We start from the raw sequence: 20,328 nt of genomic DNA on the forward strand, positions 1-20,328 counted from the left end.
TAGGGCAGGGACTCCAACCCAGAAATATTCGACTTAACCCAGAACAGTCTCCAGGTCTCCTGTGGGCCTGTCCTACCGGCTAGCCAGCCAAGCGAGCTTTGCCCTGTCAGCAAAACGGAATGACTTTTTTAGAGCGTTTGCCAGAGGAAGCAGGGTGGGGAAGCACAGGCCAGCTCTAACTCGCTTCCTTCCTGCAGGGATGGCGAAACATCTCACTCTGTCTCCTTCCCACCCTGACCTCACCTTTAAATTTTTTCCCCCTTTTTCTGCCTTCTTCTGAGGGGGAAGGTAGTTGTCTGGACTGTGTGTGCAGTCCCAGTGCGGAAGGTCCAGCGTGTCTTTGCCAAGGGGACGTTCAAGTGCATGCCTACATATAGCACTTTTGTCCACTGGGAGAGGTGAACATGAGGCTCCCAGGACACCCTCAAACTGGCCCAGTTCCCCCCTAGTCTCCCCAAGTCAGGGAGAGGCTCCATCAAGCACCCAAATATCCAGGAGTCTCCCTAGATTTCTTGCCTCCCTCAGCCTCTAGAACATTCCTCCACTGGCCAAATTCTCCCCCTGTTCAGGCAGGCCATCCCTCCCTCAGAAGGTTTGGGGATGGTCAGGAAGCCAGGAGGCCTAGGGGCCACAGTTGGTGCCTAACAAATGTTGAATGGAACCATAGTTATACTCCATGCCTCCTGACACCACTGTCCCTGAGCCTTTCTCCCTACAGCAGCCACTGGGGGCTTTCCAGAGCTTAAAAACCATATCAGGTTACTTCCCAGCTTACCCATGTCTCCCATCATCCTAGAATCCTACTCCCTGCAGCCCCCCAAGGAGGCCCAGTCCTTGCCCATCTCCTTGGCCTCCTCTTTCTCCCTCCCCACCCTTGCTCACCCTGCTCCAGCCTCACCACCCTCCTCAATGTTCCTCAAACACTCCCAGCTCCTTTCCACCTCAGGGCCTTTGCATGTGCTGTGCCCTCCCCCTGGAATGACTTCCCTCCTGATCTCAGTGTGCCTGACTCCTTCTACCCTTTCTGCTCTCGGTTCAAATGTTACCTCTCCAAATGCACTCCCCCCCCATGCTCTCCCAGCCATCTCCCCTTTCCTGTTCGATTTCCTTCTCAGTACTTATTGTCATGTGACCTCTCCTTATTTAGATATTTGCCTTCTATGCTTTTTGTACGCCCCCACACCCAGCCCAGGGCCCATGACATGGTTAGACCTCAACATATCTTTATGGAATGAATGAATGGATGGATGAATGAATGAATAAATGAAGGGACGGAAGTGGTTAAGGGACCAGAAGTGACAAGAACCTCTTCTGAGGTCTAGCTATGGGGTAGACTGTTTACACTTTCCCCAATTTGAAGAGGACCCCAGCCATGGCCACTGGGCATCTCTGGAAGGGGCCAGGACTGGGGTGGGATGTGAGGATGCAGCCCAGACCTGCACTCACCTGGCTTGGTGCCCTGGGGCAACCCCAGCCCTCTGAGCCTCAGTTTCCTTCTCTGGAAAACAGGCATAATAATTTTGACATCCTCTGCTCTCCTCTACCTGGTTTGGACCAGGGCAGAGTCCAGGAGTATCAGCTGCTGCCATTGCTGGGATGGTTGAGGAGCTGGGAGGCCTGGGTGTCATGGTTACACTCCATGCCCCTTTGGGTTCATAGTTGGCAGAGCTCCAAGTTCTTCTCTCTGCCTCGCCTTACCCCTGCTCCAGGGGCATATGTCATCTCTGCCCTAATTGAACCCCCGGAATGGGGAGTAGGTGGGGAATTTGGTCCTTGGGGTTCCCACCCCCACCTCACCCCAGTGAGGGAACATCCACGGGACCCTGAGCTTCAGGGCAACCCAGAAGGGGATACTGAGACCCAGAGAGGCTTCCCTACTTGCCCAGCCTTGAGAAGGGAACTAAGGCGGGACTCTTCCAAGCGACGCCTCTCTGGACCTCTCCAGTACAGGCTGAGGATGGTACCAGGGGGCCGAAGTTCAGGGAGGTTACCTTGTGCACCCAGAGGTAGAGTGGGGAGGGGCAAAGCCGGGGTTCTCCTGAGACAACAGGGGCCCAGGCTGGCTCTGTGCCCTGCAGCACAATTGCAAAATCAGCCCAAACATTCCTGCTTGTGAATGCTGACAAGTGTCAGGTCTATGAGATTCCAGCTTGTAGAGAAATGAGATGATTCTGAGCACCTTTCAATGGAGACCCAGGAAACTCCCCCTTCCTTCCTCCCTCCCCCCCTTCCTCCCCCTCCTTCCTTCCTTCCTTCCTTCCTTCTTTCCTTTCCTTCCTCCTTCCCTCCTTTCCTCCCTCTCTCCCTTCTTCCCTCCTTCCCTCCTTCTCTCTAATATGACCCCGAAGGTCTTTAGAAACATCCTTGCTTTCTGGCCTCACAAGATGCTCCTGGATCCTCTGGCCCATTTCCTGCCCAGACCTGGAATCAGCCATTCCTCCAGGAGCCCTGGCTTCTTTCGTGGGAAATGGTATTTAGAGACCACAGTTGACATCAGGGGTGCTCATTGCTGCACATCTGGTCACTGTTTCTAGGCCTTTTCAGTGGGCAGAGTGAGAGCATACTTCTTCTGTTGGAGAGACAATACATGCTGTATTCTTACTGATTTTCCAATTCAACTATTTAGGATTGCAGAATTTTACTTCTTTGCTTTATTGGTACATCTTTCCTCTAACCCTGAAAATCTTGGTTTCTAACATTAACAAAATGACTTAGTTGCTTTATCCAAAAAAAAAAAAAATTATATATATATATATAATAGTTACAGAATAGCAACACCAATATTATTACTAATGCTATGATTCCCCACCAGGGAATATGATTTATGTACTGTGTACTGTGTTCAAATGACTGTGTTCTAAAGTCATCTGAAATAATTCCTGTTTGTGGGGTTAAGCCAACAGCTCAGAACCACAATTAGATTCATTTGTCTCTCTCTCTCTATCTCTCTCTCTTGTTTTTTCTTTTTCTGGCCACTCCACGCGATTAGTTTCCCAACCACGTATTGAACCTGGGCCCTCCGCAGGGAAAGCATGGAGTCCTAACAACTGGACGGCCAGGGAATTCCCCATTTGTCTCATTTTTATTTCAAGTTTTTTGTTTCTCTCTCTCTCTCTTTCATTTAGTTTTGTTTTGTACCCGTGCAAAACATTCACATGATCCCAAAGTCACATTTACAAAACAAGATAAACTCAGATAAATCAGCTTTTAGCCTGTCCCTTTCATCCTGTTTCTTCCTTTTAAATGTTGAGGTTTATTCTTCCATTTTAAATATAAGTAAATATACATTCATAATCCCCCTTAGATAAATGATAGCCTATTACATGCACTTTTCTCCGTCTTGCCCTTTGCACTTTATAACATACCTTGGAGATGACTCTGGTAATATAGAGCTTTTACTCATTGCTTTTTAAAAATATATATATTTTTTGGCTGCATCAGGTCTTAGTTGCGGCACGCGGGATCTTTTCGTTGGGGCGTGTGGGCTCCTCGTTACAGCGCGTGGGTCTGTCTCTAGTTGTGGTGCACACGCTCACCAGTTGCAGCATGAGAGCTCTCTAGCTGTGGCGTGTAGGCTTAGTAGCCCCGCGGCATGTGGGATCCCAGTTCCCTGACCAGGGATCAAACCAGCTTTGCAAGATGGATTCCCAACCACTGGACCACCAGGGAAGTCCTATTACTCATTTCTTTTTACAGTGGTGTATTCCATTGGGTGGATGTATGGATAGTTCATCCCATCATCCCCTCTAGGTCATTTCCAGTCTCTGTTATTATCATGCATTTCCCACACATCTCTCTTTGGACAAGATTCCTAGAAGTAGAGTTGCTGGTTCAAAGGGCAAATGAACATGCAGATTTGCTGCATACTTCCACCATGCCATTATACTATTCTACCTTCTCACCAGAGGTGAATAAGAGTGCCTGTTTCTTCACAGCCTCACCAAGAATGAAGGGTCGTACTTCTATCTCCATGTATATTTTTCCCCAAACAAAATGGAAGTTTATTTTCTGTCTTGTAAAAGTCCAGAGGTAGGTGGTCCAGGGCAGGCATGATGACTGCTCCACAAAGTCCTCTGGAATTCAGCCTTGTTTTCCCTGGTGGCCTCCATGCCCAATGTCTCACGGTTCAAGATGGCTGCCTCAGCTCCAGCCATCACATCTGCATTCCAGGCATAGGAATGATGAAGGGATAGAGAAGGTAGCAAAGAGAGTGCCCTCCGTGTAGTTTTAATTTCCATTTCTCTTATTAGAGCAACGTTGAGCACGTTTTCAGGGCTAGTGCACTTATTTAATGTGATCTCTTGTCCATTTTTAAATATAGGGTAGTTGATTTTCTTCTTTATTTTTGGGAACTCTATATTAGGTATATTAACCCTTTGTCTGTGATATATATTGCAAGTGTTTTGTCAGACTTGGAGACTGAGGCTTAGAGAGGCCTAGGGGAGTGGGGCTCAGACAGGGGGTGGGGATCGCGGCCCCATTTCTCTGCAGAGGAGCTTAGGCCGGCAGCCCCCTCCCTTCCACAGTGGACAACGTGGTCCTGCAGCTTCTCGCTGGAGCTGCCAGAGCAGACACCACAGTTCGAACACAACCATGGGTGGCTGGCCTGCCTAACCTTGCCCCCAGCATATTCTCAACCTCGTGGCACACTAATGCCCTTCCCCAGCCCCGCCCACCACGTGTGACTCCACCCCGCCTCTCCCACAAAATGGAACAATCCCACCCCCCTCACTCCATGGTTCCACCCACCCGTTGTGAGTAGCCCCGCCCCACCAGCCCCGTTTAAGCCCATCCTCCCAGCTGCACACGACCTCTGCAGAGGTGCATTCCAGCTGGCCCCACCTGATAGGGTAGCCCCGCCCCAACCCCTCTGGCAGCCAGATTCAAGTCTTCTCCTCGATTCCCGCATCTATGTGTCCTCCAGCACCGTGCTGACCTCTGAGCCTCACCTTCCCCCTCTATACACTGAACGCAGGAATAGTGTCACCCTAAAACCTGCTCCGGCACGACCTTGATGTGTGACCTTAGGCGTGTCACTTCAGCTCTGTGACTTCAGTTTTCCTCTCTGTACAGTGGGTACATTGAGCTCCCTCCTCAAAACCCAGCCCCTCATTACCCAGCTATGTCAACTTGGGCAAGGACCTTAACTGCTCTGTGCCTTAGTTTACCCACTCATAATGGGCTGTTGGGAGAACTTTGAGGAGGAAGATTGGACTCTCAGTATACAGCTGGCACTCAATAAATGTTTGGAGTTGTTCGCTTAGTTCCTCCAGGTAAGGAGATAAGGAAACAGGCAGTGATTGGAGGAGATGGTGGCTGAGGGAAACGACAGCAAGTCGGGGGGCCCAGGGCCAGCACTGCAGACCCCAGGTGTTCCCATAGAAACCACTGCCCAGGCAAAGGCATGGAGGCTGGAATATGCTTGGTGCTTTTTTTCTTTTTTTTTTTTTCTGCTATGGAGATTTCTTTTTTCTAATTTACTTATTTCATTTATTTTTTATTTTATTTTATTTTTATTATTATTTTTTTGCGGTACGCGGGCCTCTCACTGCTGCGGCCTCTCCCGTTGTGGAGCACAGGCTCCGGACACACAGGCCCAGCGTCCACGGCTCATGGGCCCAGCCGCTCCGCGTCATGTGGGATCTTCCCGGACCGGGCACAAACCCGTGTCCCCTGCATCGGCAGGTGAACTCTCAACCACTGTGCCACCAGGGAAGCCCTATTTCATTTATTTTTTAATTTTTTTTTTTGCTGTGTTGGGTCTTCGTTGCTGCACGCGGGCTTTCTCTAGTCATGGTGAGCAGGGGCTACTCTTCATTGCGGTACGCAGGCTTCTCACTGTGGTGGCTTCTCTTGTTGTGGAGCACGGGCTCTAGGTGCATGGGCTTCAGTAGTTGTGGCACACGGCCCAGTAGTTGTGGCTCACGGGCTCTAGAGTGCAGGCTCAGTAAGTTGTGGCGTGTGCGGGCTTAGTTGCTTCGCGGCATGTGGGATCTTCCCAGACCAGGGCCCGAACCCGTGTCCCCTGCATTGACAGGCGGATTCTTAACCACTGCGCCACCAGGGAAGCCTGGCACTTTTTTCTTTTTACTATTTTTTTGGCTGCGCCGGGTCTTCGTTGTGGCACCTGGGATTTTTTTTTTTTTTAGTTGTGGCATGCAGGTTCTTAGTTGCAGCATGTAGGATCTAGTTCCCTGACCAGGGATTGAACCCGAGCACCCTGCATTGGAAGTGTGGAGTCTTAACCACTGGCCCACCAGGGAAGTCCCTGCTTGGGGCTTTTGAGGACGAGATTGTTGAGGCCAGCTGGAGTGGGGAGAGGGGCAGGTGCTAGGCAGCTAAAAGCCAAAGAGGTGTGTGGGCAGCGGGGAGCTAGCGCAGATCCTCCTGTTAGCAGGACACCCTCCCCATGTGGGCCAACCTGAATTGGGTCAGGGAGGAGAAGAATGCATTAAACCTGCAGTTTCATGGGGCATGTGGTGAGGGAGGGGCTGAGAAGCCAAGTCCAGAAGCCGAGTCCTGGCCTGGAGTCTGCCTGGCTCTCCTCACACCTGCCCCCCCAAATACACCTCACGCCAACTCACACCCCAAGCCCCATACAAATTAAGCCATTGGGGAGAGTTGGAAGGGTGGGAAGGGAGCCAGGCCCAAGTTCAAACCCCTGCACTGTCCCGCCCCTCCTGGCCTGTGGGCCTGTGGCCATGGCCATTACAGTCCTTGGGCTCAGTTCCTGTATCTGTGGCATGGAGATGATCACGCTGAGCTTGGGAGGTCCAAATACCTCAGAGATGGGGAGGGTCTGGTCAGGCGTTGGTGGGTGTGGGGCGGGGGGGGTCCTCTTTAAATGGCTGTAGAATGAGCAAATCCAGTCCACTCAATCTAGCCACTGTTCATTATCAGTAGTAGTTTGGGGATCCCAAAGGCTGACTCCACGACGAAGACTTGAGGGCCCCTGGATTACTTGGGAGGTGACTCCAGGAAGACCTAGTTGGGGGGTAAAGATCTAAGGTGGGGGGAGTTCTGCAGGCAACGCGGTGGGCAACTGGGGCTCCATCCCACTGAGGACCTCGTGAGGCAGGATAGCGCACACCGCAGAGTGGTCTCACCCCAGGGGTGAAGTCACAGTGGCTCGGGCTGCTCTAGTGTCACTGACCTGGCGCTTCCAGCCAGCCCCGCAGGCCCCACTAACATAGCATTCATGTAGTATTAGGTATTATAAGTAATCTAGAGATGATTGAAAGTATACAGGAGGATGTGCATAGCTTATATGCAAATACTGTACCATTTTATATAAGGGACTTGAGCATCCACAAATTTTGGTATACAGGGGGGGTCCTGGAACTAATTCCCCCTGTGGATACCAAGGGACAACTGTAAGACATGTTCTTATCCCAAAGACATCCCTTGTCCCCCCACTTCTCTCCACCCCGGTGCCTCCACTCAAGGTGCCCCAGTCTCTTCCCGGAGGTCCCAAGCCCTGCTTCCTCCTCCTCTCCCTACTTTGGCTGCAGCGGGCTTCTCCAAATCCTCCTGTGGCCTCCAGCCCACTAGGAATAAAACCCCAACTCCCCACCAAGACCCTGCTCCATCTTGCCCCTCCCAAAGGCCCCGCCCCCAAGTGAGTTCAGGCCACTCTCTGCCTGACTCTGGTTACACTGACATCCACCTCATCCCCACTGCTGGGTCATTGCACATGCAGCACCCTCTATCAGAAACACCTTCTCCGGGCGACTTCCCTGATGGTCCAGTGGTAAAGAATCCCCCTTCCAATGCAGGGGATGCGGGTTCGATCCCTGGTCGCGGAACTGAGATCCCACATGCCACAGGGCAAGTAAGCCAGCACACCACAACTACTGATCCCACACACCTCAACTAGAGAGCCCACGCGCCCTGGAGCCCGCATGCCACAACTAGAGAGAAGCCCTCGCGCCGCAATGAACAGCCTACACGCCGGCAATGAAAGATCCTGCATGCTGCAACGAAGACCCGATGCAGCCAAAAAAAAGAAAAGAAAAGATAAGATAAGAAACATCTTCTCCGGGACTTCCCTGGTGGTCCAGTGGTTAAGACCCCATGCTCCCGGGGCTTCCCTGGTGGCGCAGTGGTTGAGAGTCCCCCTGCATCGGCAGGGGGACTGGGAAGATCCCACATGCCGTGGAGCAGCTGGGCCCGTGAGCCATGGCCGCTGAGCCTGCCGGAGCCTGTGCTCCGCAACAAGAGAGGCCGCGATAGTGAGAGGCCCATGTACCGCAAAAAAAAAAAAAAAAAAAGACTCCCTGCTCCCAATGCAGGGGCCCAGGTTCTATTCCTGGTCGGGGAACTAAGATCCCACATACCACAACTAAGCCCGCGTGCCGCAACTAGAGAATCTGCACGCTGCAGTGAAGACCCAGCACGGCCAAAATAAATAAACTAATTAAAAACAAAAAAAAGAAACACCTCCTGTGCCTGACCCTTTCACCAAGTTCTCCATCCCTTAGCTCCAGCCATCCTCCCAAAGCCTTCCCCAACTCCCCAGCCCAGGTTAGGCCCCCTGATAAAGCTCTCATAGAACTAGTTCCTTTCTTTCCAAATAGCTCCATTTAGAGTTAGACATTTATTTCTCTGACTATATCTTCTGCACTGGATCGTTACTCCATGAGGATAGGCCCAGGTCTCTACTTGTCCCCAGTGGCATCCTAGGCTTAACCCAAGGCTGGCACACAATAGGACTCAATGCATGCTGAATAAATCTCCCTCACCCTCCAGGCCTGGACCTCCCTGTGTATACAGCCCTCTCCATTCTTTCTCTCAGTAAATGTTTATTGAGTAGCGACTGTGTGCCCCATATGATCTGCAGGACTGCAGGCTGGGAAAGGACCTACAGCCCAGAATCTCAGGCCAGAAGTTCCCTGAATCCCTCTCTCAATGCCATATGTCCCCAAAGCATCCTTTGTCTCAGACCCTCCTCCTTATCCACTCTAGGCCCCCGAGACTGAAGTCCCTGATGCCTCTCACTCCCAAACCCACATTCACTCAGACTTCTGGTCCTGACAATTCTCCTTCCTCAGTTCTCAGCTCCATCCTGCTGGCTGTCCCCACAGCCTCCCGGGTTCCTGCCCAGACCCGGCCCGGGCTCACCCTGGAGGGTCACATCTCCCCAGCACCCTCAAGTGCTAGAAGGGGGCTCTGTCTCAGCCCAGCCCGCCTCAAGGCTGTGCGCAGGCCAGAAGGCCCAGGACGAGGCCAGAGAAGAGGCTGCAGGTTCCTGTTCCACTTGCCCACCTCATCCTAGGGCTGCTTGGCCACAGAGGGAGCCTGTTTTTTGGAGGTCAGAGGCAGGCTGCAGCTCAGTGGCCCCCCAGTCCTGTCCCCCAAGGCCTCCAATTTGTGTCCTTACAGAGTGGAGTGGTACAGCTTCCATTAGTGGCCTGAGGCTACTACCAGACTGAGTGCTGGCCCGAGTCCCCTCCCTACTGCTCCAGGGCCCTGCACTTTGCCCACGGCATCCTCCTGGCCTGGCCCCCCTCTCTTAGTTCTGGTTGGCCCACTGAGGCAGGGACAAAGGGCATTCCTCCCTCTCATTTCACAGGCAAGGGAATGGAGGCGTCACAGCACACTAGGATTTGAACCCTAAATTCGGGGTCCTCAGCTGTCTTAACCCCTCTATAAGCCCATCACGATAATTCACAAGTGTTGAGCGGCCTCAAAGCAAGGGATATCCTGTCTGTTTCAGGAGCAAGCACTGAGTGTCCCCAAAGGCTGAGCATGGTTTTGCAAGGGGGGAAGGAGCAAAGGCATTCCACGCGGAGGGCGCTGCATGGGCAAAGGTGTGGTCAGGGAAGGAGCCGGAGGGGTTCTGAGGCCAGTAATTGGCCTGACTTCACTGCACTATAGGGAACAGCCAGAGAGAGAGCTGAGGTGGATTACGGAGAACTTCTGATACTTACAGGAACCATAACCGCTACCAGAATCCACTGAGCATCTACTGCACGCAGGCCGCCTGGTACTCAGTGTTGTGTGTGTGTGATGACTCCCCATGCTGCCCTTGGAAGCCTGTGCTCGTCCCCACTTTTCACACAGGCAAACTGAGGCTGGGAGCACACCGTCCTGCAGCTGGCAAGGGCGGGATGGAGATGGGATCCTACCCCTCAGCCTGCTTCCTTCCTGGTTTTTTTTTTTGCTGGGGGAAGATGTTAATCCAAAGCAACCAGCAGGGAAGCATGTCTGGCTGTCCCCTGGCTGGTAGGGAGACACACAATGGAGAGACACCTCTGCTACCTCCATGCAAGTCCCACCAGGGGCTTATGTTGGGTTTTTTTAAAAAAAACTTTGTCCAGAGAATGTAAATGCTGACCAGGGACCAGGAAAAATAACCAAGGGACCCCAGGGCTTGGGTTTTGTGTTTGGGGACCACGTGGGTATCATCTCAAGCCATGGGAGAGGGTGACCCTTTTCTCTCTGGCCACTGCCCCCTGCTGAGCCCTGCTGCCCAACCACTCAAGACCCAGAGGTCCCTCCCTTGGGCTGGGGCCCCCAACTTGTCACCAAGGACACCTTCTTTCCCTCCCCTTTAACCTTGGGGAGCCACTCCTGGAAAAATTTCTGCCCATCTCCCATACTCTGTGTGATTAAATGCCCACAATTCATTTGGCCTTTGGCTTTTCATAAAGATAGAAATGAGGAAAATACAGACAATCAGGGAGGGCTGAGAATTGTGTGCTCCATCCCCACTCCCTTGGAGTCCTCACCCCCACCCCTTAGCCGGAATGATTCTTTCTGGGTGGATTTTGCTTTTTCTTGCCTGGCTGGGATTTCTCTGTTGTATATTGTGCCTGACCTTTTTGCTGGACAGGATAGCAATAATTGGGTTGTGACTATTGTTTCCTAAACACTGATTAACAAATCAGTGTTTTTTCGCTGACGACCTACTGTGTGACCAGCACAGCTAGTGAATGAATGAATGAGTGAGTGAATGAATGAATGCCAGGGAGTGATGAGAGCTGTGAAGACAAATAAAGGGGCTGCTGGATGGGGCACAGGGGCTTGGGTGTGATAGTGAGGAGAGGCTTACTGGAGGACATTTGAGCAGAGTTTTGGGGACTTCCTGGAAGCCAGAAACCCCAGGTTAGGGCCTTTATTTGTTGGTTGGTTGGTTGGTTTTGATGTAAAATTCACATAACATCAAATTAACCATTGTAAGATGTACAATGCTGTGGCATTTAGTACGTTCACAATGTTGTGCAGCCATCACCTCTATCTAGTTTCAGAACATTGATGAAAGCATCCCCCAAAAGGAAACCCCATACCTATTAAGCAGTCACTCCCCATGCCCCCTTGGGCCCCATTGGGGGCCTCTGATTTTAAGCCACATTTTGCAAAGTAAATGTCTCTAATATTTATGTGCAAATGTCAGATGTTCAAAGAAATGGACACACTCATCCACTGCTGCTGGGAGCAGAGTGAGATACGGGTATCCCATATGGAAATATAGAAGCTGGTGTGGCCCTAAGTATACATAAGAAACCCTGAAAACGTGTGATTCCACTTTTAAGGCTATCTCCAAAAAGCATCCCTCAAGGAAGCAACCTAGATGCCCAACCATAGGGGATCAGTTTAATAAATCACGGAAGAGCCCCCAGCTGGACAATGATGAAGTCTTTCAACACCAGAGGATAGAATGGTACTGATCATTGTGGAAAGTGGGCCTTGACTGACAAATCATGTGTACCGTGTGATTCCATCGTGGCTGAGATAAATAAAGGAAAAAAAAAATCTAGAGTGAAATAGATGATCATGTTAGTAACAGTGGTTTCTGGGCATTGATTTTATTTTTAGAATTTCAGGGACTTCCCTCGTGGTGCAGTGGTTAAGAATCCGCCTGCCAATGCAGGGGACATGGGTTTGAGCCCTGGTCCGGGAAGGTCCCACATGCCGCGGAGCAACTAAGCCCATGAGCCACAACTACTGAGCCTGCTCTCTAGAGCCCACGAGCCACAACTACTGAGCCCATGTGCCACAAAGCCTGCGCACCTAGAACCCATGCTCTATAACAAGAGAAGCCAATGCAGTGAGAAACCCGCGCACTGCAACGAAGGGTAACCCCACTTCGCCGCAGCTAGAGAAAGCCTGCACGCAGCAACGAAGGCCCAACGCAGCCAAAAATAAATAAATAATTTAATTAATTAAAAAAATTTTTTCATTCACTCTAGATATTTACTGAGTGCCTGGTGTGTGCCAGCCTCCTTTGCCAGTGTTTTTTTTTTTTTTTTTTTTTTTTTGCGGTACGTGGGCCTCTCACTGCTGTGGCCTCTCCCGTTGTGGAGCACAGGCTCCGGACGCACAGGCCCAGCAGCCATGGCTCACGGGCCCAGCCGCTCGGCGGCATGTGGGATCCTCCCGGACCGGGGCACAAACCCGTATCCCCTGCATCGGCAGGCGGACTCTCAACCACTGCGCCACCAGGGAAGCCCTGCCAGTGTTTTTTAACTTAACAGTGAGCACCTGGCACATCATAGGTGCATCATAAAAATTCACCCAGGAAATTAAATGCTATAACAAAGGACCTTATTTAGATGATTTATGTCATGCTTGTTTGTGTTTTCTGAAACTGTTTTTATACTGAGCATATTAATTTGGCAATCAGAAGAGAAAACACATAAAGCTAATTCCATTAGAAAACATATGCATGTATGTTTCATGCCCTCCCCCCACCCCTCATCATGGCTGTTTATCTTCCCAGCTGCCTCTCCTTTCCTCCAGTCTGGCTCCTCCTGACTTCTCATTGAGAGTGGAGTTGATACATCCCAGTTCCTAGGGTCTGGGGCTGGGCTGGGCTCCTAGAAAGTGTGCAATTAAGATGAGTTGGAGAGGGAATTCCCTGGCGGTCCAGCGGTTAGGACTTGGCACTTTTGCTGCCGTGGCCTGCGTTCAATCCCTGGTTGGGGAACTAAGATCTGCAAGCCGCAGGATGAGATGGAGAGATTTCCGGATGGGGGAACTGAGGCTCAGAGAGGTGAGTTGACCTGTTCAATGTCACATAACACATAAGTGTCAGTGGAAGCTGTCTGCCCCCAGAGCTCTTTCTGCTACCTGGAATGGACTCAGGCCAAGCCTGGATTCCTTCCTACCCTGCAGCCATTTTATTAGGCTTATATGATGGTGGCTTTATTATTGATGGGGGGAGTTGCACCCCACATGGAGTTTGATTTCTCAATGGGCCACTGGCAGAAATCGCTGGTCTTTTCCTTCGTATACATCTCATACTGGTGCTCCTTGTTCCCCAAGAAGTCTCAGCCCCAGGCCTAGGGACACCAAATCAGATACATTTGCTCTCTGCTCCCTGGGATCAGGCCTGAGCCAGGTGCTCTGCCTGGAAAATCTGGAGGGCTGCATGGAGGAGGGGGCGCAGAGTTGAGGCTCGGATGAGTAGAAGTGTGCTAGTTGAGAAGTGGAGGAGGGACTTCCCTAGTGGTGCAGTGGGTAAGAATCTGCCTGCCAATGCAGGCAACACGGGTTCGATCCCTATTCCGGGAAGATCCCACATGCTGTGGAGCAGCTAAGCCCGTGTACCACAACTACTGAAGCCCGCGCACCTAGAGCCCGTGCTCCACAAGAGAAGCCACCGCCATGAGAAGCCCGCGCACCGCAATGAAGAGTAGCCCCCATTTGCCACAACTAGAGAAAGCCCACGTGCAGCAATGAAGACCCACGCAGCCAAAAATAAATAAATAAAATTATTAAAAAAAAAAAAAGAAGAAGAAGTGGAAGACTAGCTGGGTAGATGTAAGGATGGAGGAGCTGGGGGTGGATCATGGATAATGCCTGCATCTCTAGGAGGGTAGGTAAATGGATGGGTAGGTGGGTGAATGGTGGGTGGATGGATTGATGGATGGGTGGCTGGGTGGGAGGATGAATGGATGGGTGGATGGATGGACAATGGGTGGGTGTGGATGGGTGCATAAGACAGAGCAGGCCACTCGGGACAACTGACCACCTGGCCGACCCAGTGGGGGCCCCTCAGCCTCCCTCCCTCTTGCCTCTGCTCTTCTTCTCCCTGGAAGGTGCCCCCCCCAGCGCAGCAGAGACACCTCAGCCCAGCCACCAGACACATCCTGCCTGGGCCCCAAGGTGCAACGAGAGACCCCAAGATGTGATGAGACTGACACCCCTTCCCCAGACTCTGAGTTCCCCTGGTCTGTGCTCACTTTGGGATTTGTTATAACAAAGAATTAAACGATTTTGAGAAGCGGGGACCCAGAGTTCCAAGTTCCACAATCCCCCTGCTGGGGTCCCCAAGATGTGACTAGGAGGCTGAGTCCTAGTTGTCCCCGCTACACTTATCACACTTGCCACCATTTTGGGAGGTGGGAGGGTCCCCGTGTGTCCCTCTGCTCTTGGGCACGCCCCTTCCCTCTCTCAGACTCAGTCTCTCCAGCTGTAAAAGGTGTCCACGAAAGCTCCCAGCTGGGACCAGCTTCTAAGTTTACTGCTCTGATGTCACAGTCTTAAAGATCTGAATAATTTGCATCTTCCTTTCATACTGGGTCCTGTAAATCACGCAGGCTACGCTGCTCCCACTGCATCAATCAACGAGCATTTATGCTGCTCCAGCTGAATGCAAGCCAGGCCAAGCCATGATTCCCCTCTCTGGAAGTGTGTGGCCGCTACTCTCAGACCTCTCGGCTAGAATAACACAGAGCAAAACTCGAACCCAGGCCTCTGATTGCAGCCTGGAGGTAGTCTCCCCTGTGTACGTGGTTGGTGTCCAACGTGTGACCCTTTCTCTGTCCCTTAGTGGGCCCCCTCCTCCAATCCAGCCCAGGGCAAAGCAGGCTCCTCTGTGACCTCCCTTGGGGCTACAGGATCCACGTGTTCCGGAAACCAGATGTTTCCGTCCTGTTGGAGGCCTGGGATTTCAGTGATAAGACCAGGGCCAGCATCAAGAGCTTTTGAGAGAGAGAAAGAGGAAGGCCAGACAAAGCAGAAAGAGAGTTACTGAGATGAGCTTTCTCCTGGAAGCCCTGGGAGGGATACGTGCTTAGAGCCTGGAACCGTCCCCAAAGATATAATGATAGCGCTAATAACAATGTCATTTGTTTATCAAGCACAGAGCAGGATACCCTCTGTTTCGTGATAAACGAAGAGGCAAGTATTAGAATCGCCCTCCTCAGTCCATTTGCCATGTGGTGTGCTGGTGAATCTTATCGCAACATGTAAAAGCAAATCCTGTCCCTCTCCTGCTCAAAAGCCTCCCATGGCTCCCCAGTTCCCATTCTTCACTGGGGCCCAGAAGGTCCCTTCTGACCCAGTCTATGAAGCTCTCTGCCCACACAGCCCCCAACTGTGCCCCCGCACTCACCCTGCTCCAGCCACACCTGCCTCCTCGATGCCGCTCCAAGGGGCTGAGTGTGTTCCCACCTCAGGGTCTTTGCACATGCTGTTCCCCTGAATCACCACCTCCTCAGAGCAGCCTTTGCCAGCCACCTGTCTTTGCCTGTGGCTCTGCTTGATTTTCTTTCCTTCGCATAATGCTGTCAGAAGCCAGCCTACTCTGTCCTCTGTCATCCATTTTGTCCACCAGGTAGTTGTGAGCGCCCTGAGGGCAGAGCCTCCCACAATGCTGGCATGTAGTAGGTACTCAATAAACATGAGTTAACAAATGAAGAGCCCCATCTTAAAGAGGAGGAAACAGGGGCTTCCCTGGCAGTCCGGTGGTTAGGACTCTGTGCTCTCACTGTTGAGGGCCTGGGTTCAATCCCTGGTTGCAGAACAAAGATCCCATCAGCTGCGCTGCACGACAGAACAAAAAAAAAAAAAAAAAAAAAGGAGGAGGAAACAGAGGCCCCCAGTGCATCCATGGAGATGGGCCGTTGGAACATTTGAGTCTGAGCCCAGATTGTATCAAATCTACCTGCAGGGAAGTGAATGCACCCCCACCCCCTCCAATGGGTAAATAAGGCTTCAAAGGCTGCACGGAGCAGGGCCTGGCCTGTCAGATCCAGGTTCGAGGGCAAGCTTTTCCACTCGGACATTTTTTAATTTGGGGAAGTGGCCTAATTCCCCTGATCCTCAGTTTCCTCTTCTATAAAAATGAAGTCAGAGGTCAGATCAAGGAGGCAGCCTGTGGGGCCCTGCCATGGGCTGCCATAGCAGGCATCTCTCTCCCTCTTTGTGCCCTCCCACACTGCGCGACAATGGGGCCCCTGAGAGGCCTTTGCCCAAGTCGGGACGCTGAGGGACTCCCAGTCTGGGGTGGCGGCAGAGCCAGAGAGAGATACCCCCTCATCATGTAAGGTCAGGGTTGGGGTAGTGGAGGAAGTCTGGGAGGGCTTCCTGGAAGAGGAAGTGTTGGAGCTGGCATTCCAGGCCATAGGTGGGGTCAAGTGCAAAGGCTCAGAAATGAGGCCGAATGCATAAGTTCAGAGATGGGGTTTAGCAGCTTGGCTGATGGAAATGAGGCGCTTGATTCTCCCTCTGAAACCTAACAAGAAAGCCATAGAAGGTGCTGGGGTAGGAAAGTGAGCAATGCCACCAGTTAAGGGGTCCTGGGGGTGGGAATGCTGGTTTAGGGGCTGGCCAGAGGGGTGAATCCTCACTCTAGCCTGTGCCTGGGGACCAGCAACAACCTCCCCTGGCAGACTGAGGGAGGAAGATGCAGCATCTGAGTCACCCGGTTCCTGCAAGAACATTCGGCACCCAGCAGCCCCACATGGGCTGTCACGAAGCAGGAACACGGCCCCCGGAGCCCCTCCATGCAGACTTCCCCGAGACCTCCTGCTCTCTGTTCCCACAGCTCTTCCTTCAAGGCCACAGAAGTAGGAGGAGGAGAGGGCAGGTGAAGGGGAGGCCACGTAGGTTGCTTGGCCAGAATTTGGGAGCTTGGGGGAAGGGGAGATTCCCTGGCTGAGGGTCCTGAGTGTCCTGGGGCTGCCAAAGCCTCTGGACTCTGTCTGGGATTGGGAAACTGAGGCTCAGAGAAAGTCAGGGTCTGCCCCTATTCTGCGCAGTGTATAGGTACCTGGTTCTCTCCTAAGAGCTGAAACTCTGGGGAATTCCCTGGCAGTCCAGTGGTTAGGACTCCCCACTCTCAATGTTGAGGGCCTGGGTTCAATCCCTGCTCAGGAAACTAAGATCCCACAAGCCGCACAGCGCGGCTGCCCCTCCACCAAAAAAAAAGAGTCGAAACCTTGTCTGGAGCCTGCAGTGTAAATGTGATCACATCCCTCCCTCTCTGGCTCCAAACTCTCCCACGGCTCCCCAGTACCCTCAATACTTCATTGCCATCCACGAGCTCCCACCTGGCTCCTTTAGCCCTCAGCATCCCCTTAGTCTCCTCCCTCACTCTGTTCTGACCACCCTGGCCTCCCTGCTGTTCCTCCAACACACCTAGCCCATGCCCACCTCGGGGCCTTTGCACATGCTGTGCCTCTGTCCAGAGCACTCTTTGTGACTTATTAACCCCATCTGATCCCCCAGCAAAGGTGCGGAGAGAGGGGATCATGTGCCCAGGAACACACATCAAGCTGGTGTGAGTCAGGATTTATACCCAGGCCTGTCTGACTACCCCCCAATCCAAGCCCTCTCCCACAGATGGTGTCACGTTCAAAACAGGCCTCCAGACCAGTCCACCGTAGAGATGAATGATTCTCAGTCTCTCCAGGTTTTGCCACCACAGGTGGGTGCCAAAGACTCTCAGTCCTTAGGCCCAAACCCACTGCTCAGGGAGCTCCTGGGCCAACTTGACTCTCAAGTCTCCCACTGTCCCTCCTGATGTGGCCGTGATTTTTCTGCCCCACTTTCTGCCCTTCACATGAGTAGATGGTGGAGCCTTCAAGGACAATACAGCCAAAAATAATCAGGCCCTGACCTACCTCCCAAAAGTGGGGCAGCCCCGCCCAGCCACCTGGTATCGGGGAGGTAATTAGTACATGTGGCAAATGAGGGTAATTAGGTCTGTGGGAACTGAACCATGCATCCAGATTTGAAGTTTGGAGGGGGCTCAAGGGCCGCCTCCCTCAACCCCCAACCTGCCCTGGTCCTGGGAGGTTGAGTCCATAACCCAGTGACAGATGCCCTGCACCAGCCCCTTCATGTCTGGGCCTGAGGGGGTCTGGTTCCATTACTTCCTGCGAGCTGTTTGTTTAATGAATTAACCTTGGCCTTGGGGAGAAATTGAATTGGATCTGAATTTTAGGTGGGGTCACTTTCTAGGGAAGAAAAATCACCAATATTAAATCATCAAACTCTCCTCTGCCATGACCCCTATGCGTCCACCCCATGCTGGGAGATGCCAAGCCCAAGAGAGGCCTCAGCCCAGCCCTTGAGATACCTTCAGGCTGGGGGAATCAGCGCTGGACACAGACACCTCCTGGGGTCAGTATTGGGCTACAAGGAGGGAGAGTGTTGGGAAGGGTTCAGCAGAAGAGGAAAGAGGGCTTCTTAGAGAAGCGGGCATTGGGGGTGGGGGTTTGAGGAATGAATAGGAGTTTGCCAGGAGGATAAGGTCTAGTGGCTGGCCCAACTAGCCAGCCTGGGGCAAGAGGGAGTAGGAGAAGGAGAGTGGTTAGAGAGGCACATACAGGGCCCAGAGCTAAAGATTTAGAGGATATCATGCCAGGTTGGACCCATTTCTGTTCTCAAGAGCGCATGCCTGGTTGGGACCCTTCAAACCCTAAAAGAGAAAATCTTAAGAACTTGGCTCAGGGTCGAAACCACATGCCAAGAATAACTATAATGTTTATAACAGCAAGCATTTATTAAACTCCTAGGGTCATACCCTCTTCACGCCAGGACATGTTGGAGCCTTAGAGGAAACCTCAGAAGTGAGCACCATTCTTATGCACATTTTATAGATGGGGAAACTAAAGTGCAGGGAAGAAAAGTGACTTCTTTAAGGTCACCCTGCTGGTAGGAGGCAGGGCTGGGATTCACTCCCTGGCTCACATGACTCTGGAGGCCACCAAGGACCAAGGTGGGGCCTTGGGACCCCTTCCTTCTGGAAGCATTTACAGAGTTCCTGCTGCAAGTCAGGCCTTGCTCTAGGTGCTGAGACAGAGCCATGGAAGTAGACAGTAACCAAATCATGACCTAAACAGATCTAAGTGGCCACTGTGACTCATGCCATGAGGTTGGGCATGTGGCTTTGGGGAAGAGTGACAGACCTCCCCTGCTCTGGTGGAACAGGAACCCTCCAGGGAGGAGAAACAATATAACTTCAGCCCAAAGGTTGGGTCAGATTTAACTAGGCAGAGGCCAGAGCCTGACCTTTAAGAGCCACTCTGTAAATGCGGCTGCCCTAGAGACGAAAAAGCTGTTCTATTTCTTGCTTGGTTTCTCCCGTGACAGGAAGCTTATTCCCTCATGTCCTTCCTCAGCCCCAAGAGAAAGCTGTTGTTACCAGTCAGCCACCTTGTGTTGGTGGCCTCTGTTCGCCCCTCAAGGACATTTCCAGTAAGACAGGCCCGAGAACCAGGCAGAAGAGGGCTCAGGCTGGGGTGGTAGTGGCAGCTCAGGGCAGCCCCCTACCCATCTATACCCAGGGGACAGTGAGAAGCTGCTGGTGTTGCCTGGATCCTTCCTGCCTCCTCCCACCACCTACAGCCCTGTAAGCATCAGCCCATTCTCCAGGCGAGAAAACTGAGGTCTACACTGGCAAAATCACTCCCTCAGTTTGAACTTGATTAAGACAACTTCAGGTCAGGGCTGCTCAAGGCCAGCCACATCCCTGTCCTTCCTGGAGACCTGAGAGGGGACCCCATTCTCCCTCATGCTGTTGCCTTCTGCCCTCATAAGGGGTAAAGTCTGCCCAGGCTCCTCGCCCAGCCGCCCCCACAGAACAGCCACATGGCCCCAGCTCTACAGCCAGCCAGCACTCAGCACACACCGAGCAGCTTCCAGAAGTCTTGGCTCTGCCGGCACCTTTCCAGTTACTGTTTTTTTTAATTTTTAAATTTTCTTTTTTTTTTTTTTTCGGTAATAAGGAAAAGTCATTCTTTGCACAGAACAGACGGTATTTCCTTTGTTCCCTACAGTGTTCAAGCGTTTTGTGGCTTCGCGCCTGAGAGCGAAGCCAAATCCTTTGCTTATGCAAATGCCGTATGAAGTTAAAGGCAACTGGGGAAACTGAGTCTGCAGCTCTGTTTTCCTAGCTGCAGTGATACTACCTCTCATGCTGAGTGAGCCTGGGCTCCAGGATGGGCCAGCTCTGGCCACAATCGAACAAATAAATAGATCAGGGATCCCACAGAAAGGGATGGGGTGGTGGAACAGGGGCGAGTGATATCCCTTCCGAACCCAGGATAGTTAGAGAAGCTTCCAGGAGGCGAGGGGGCAGTGGAGCTGAGCCTG

The sequence above is a fragment of the Delphinus delphis genome, chromosome 3 (assembly GCF_949987515.2).
Source record: "Delphinus delphis chromosome 3, mDelDel1.2, whole genome shotgun sequence".
In the NCBI taxonomy this organism is placed as follows: Eukaryota; Metazoa; Chordata; class Mammalia; order Artiodactyla; family Delphinidae; genus Delphinus; species Delphinus delphis.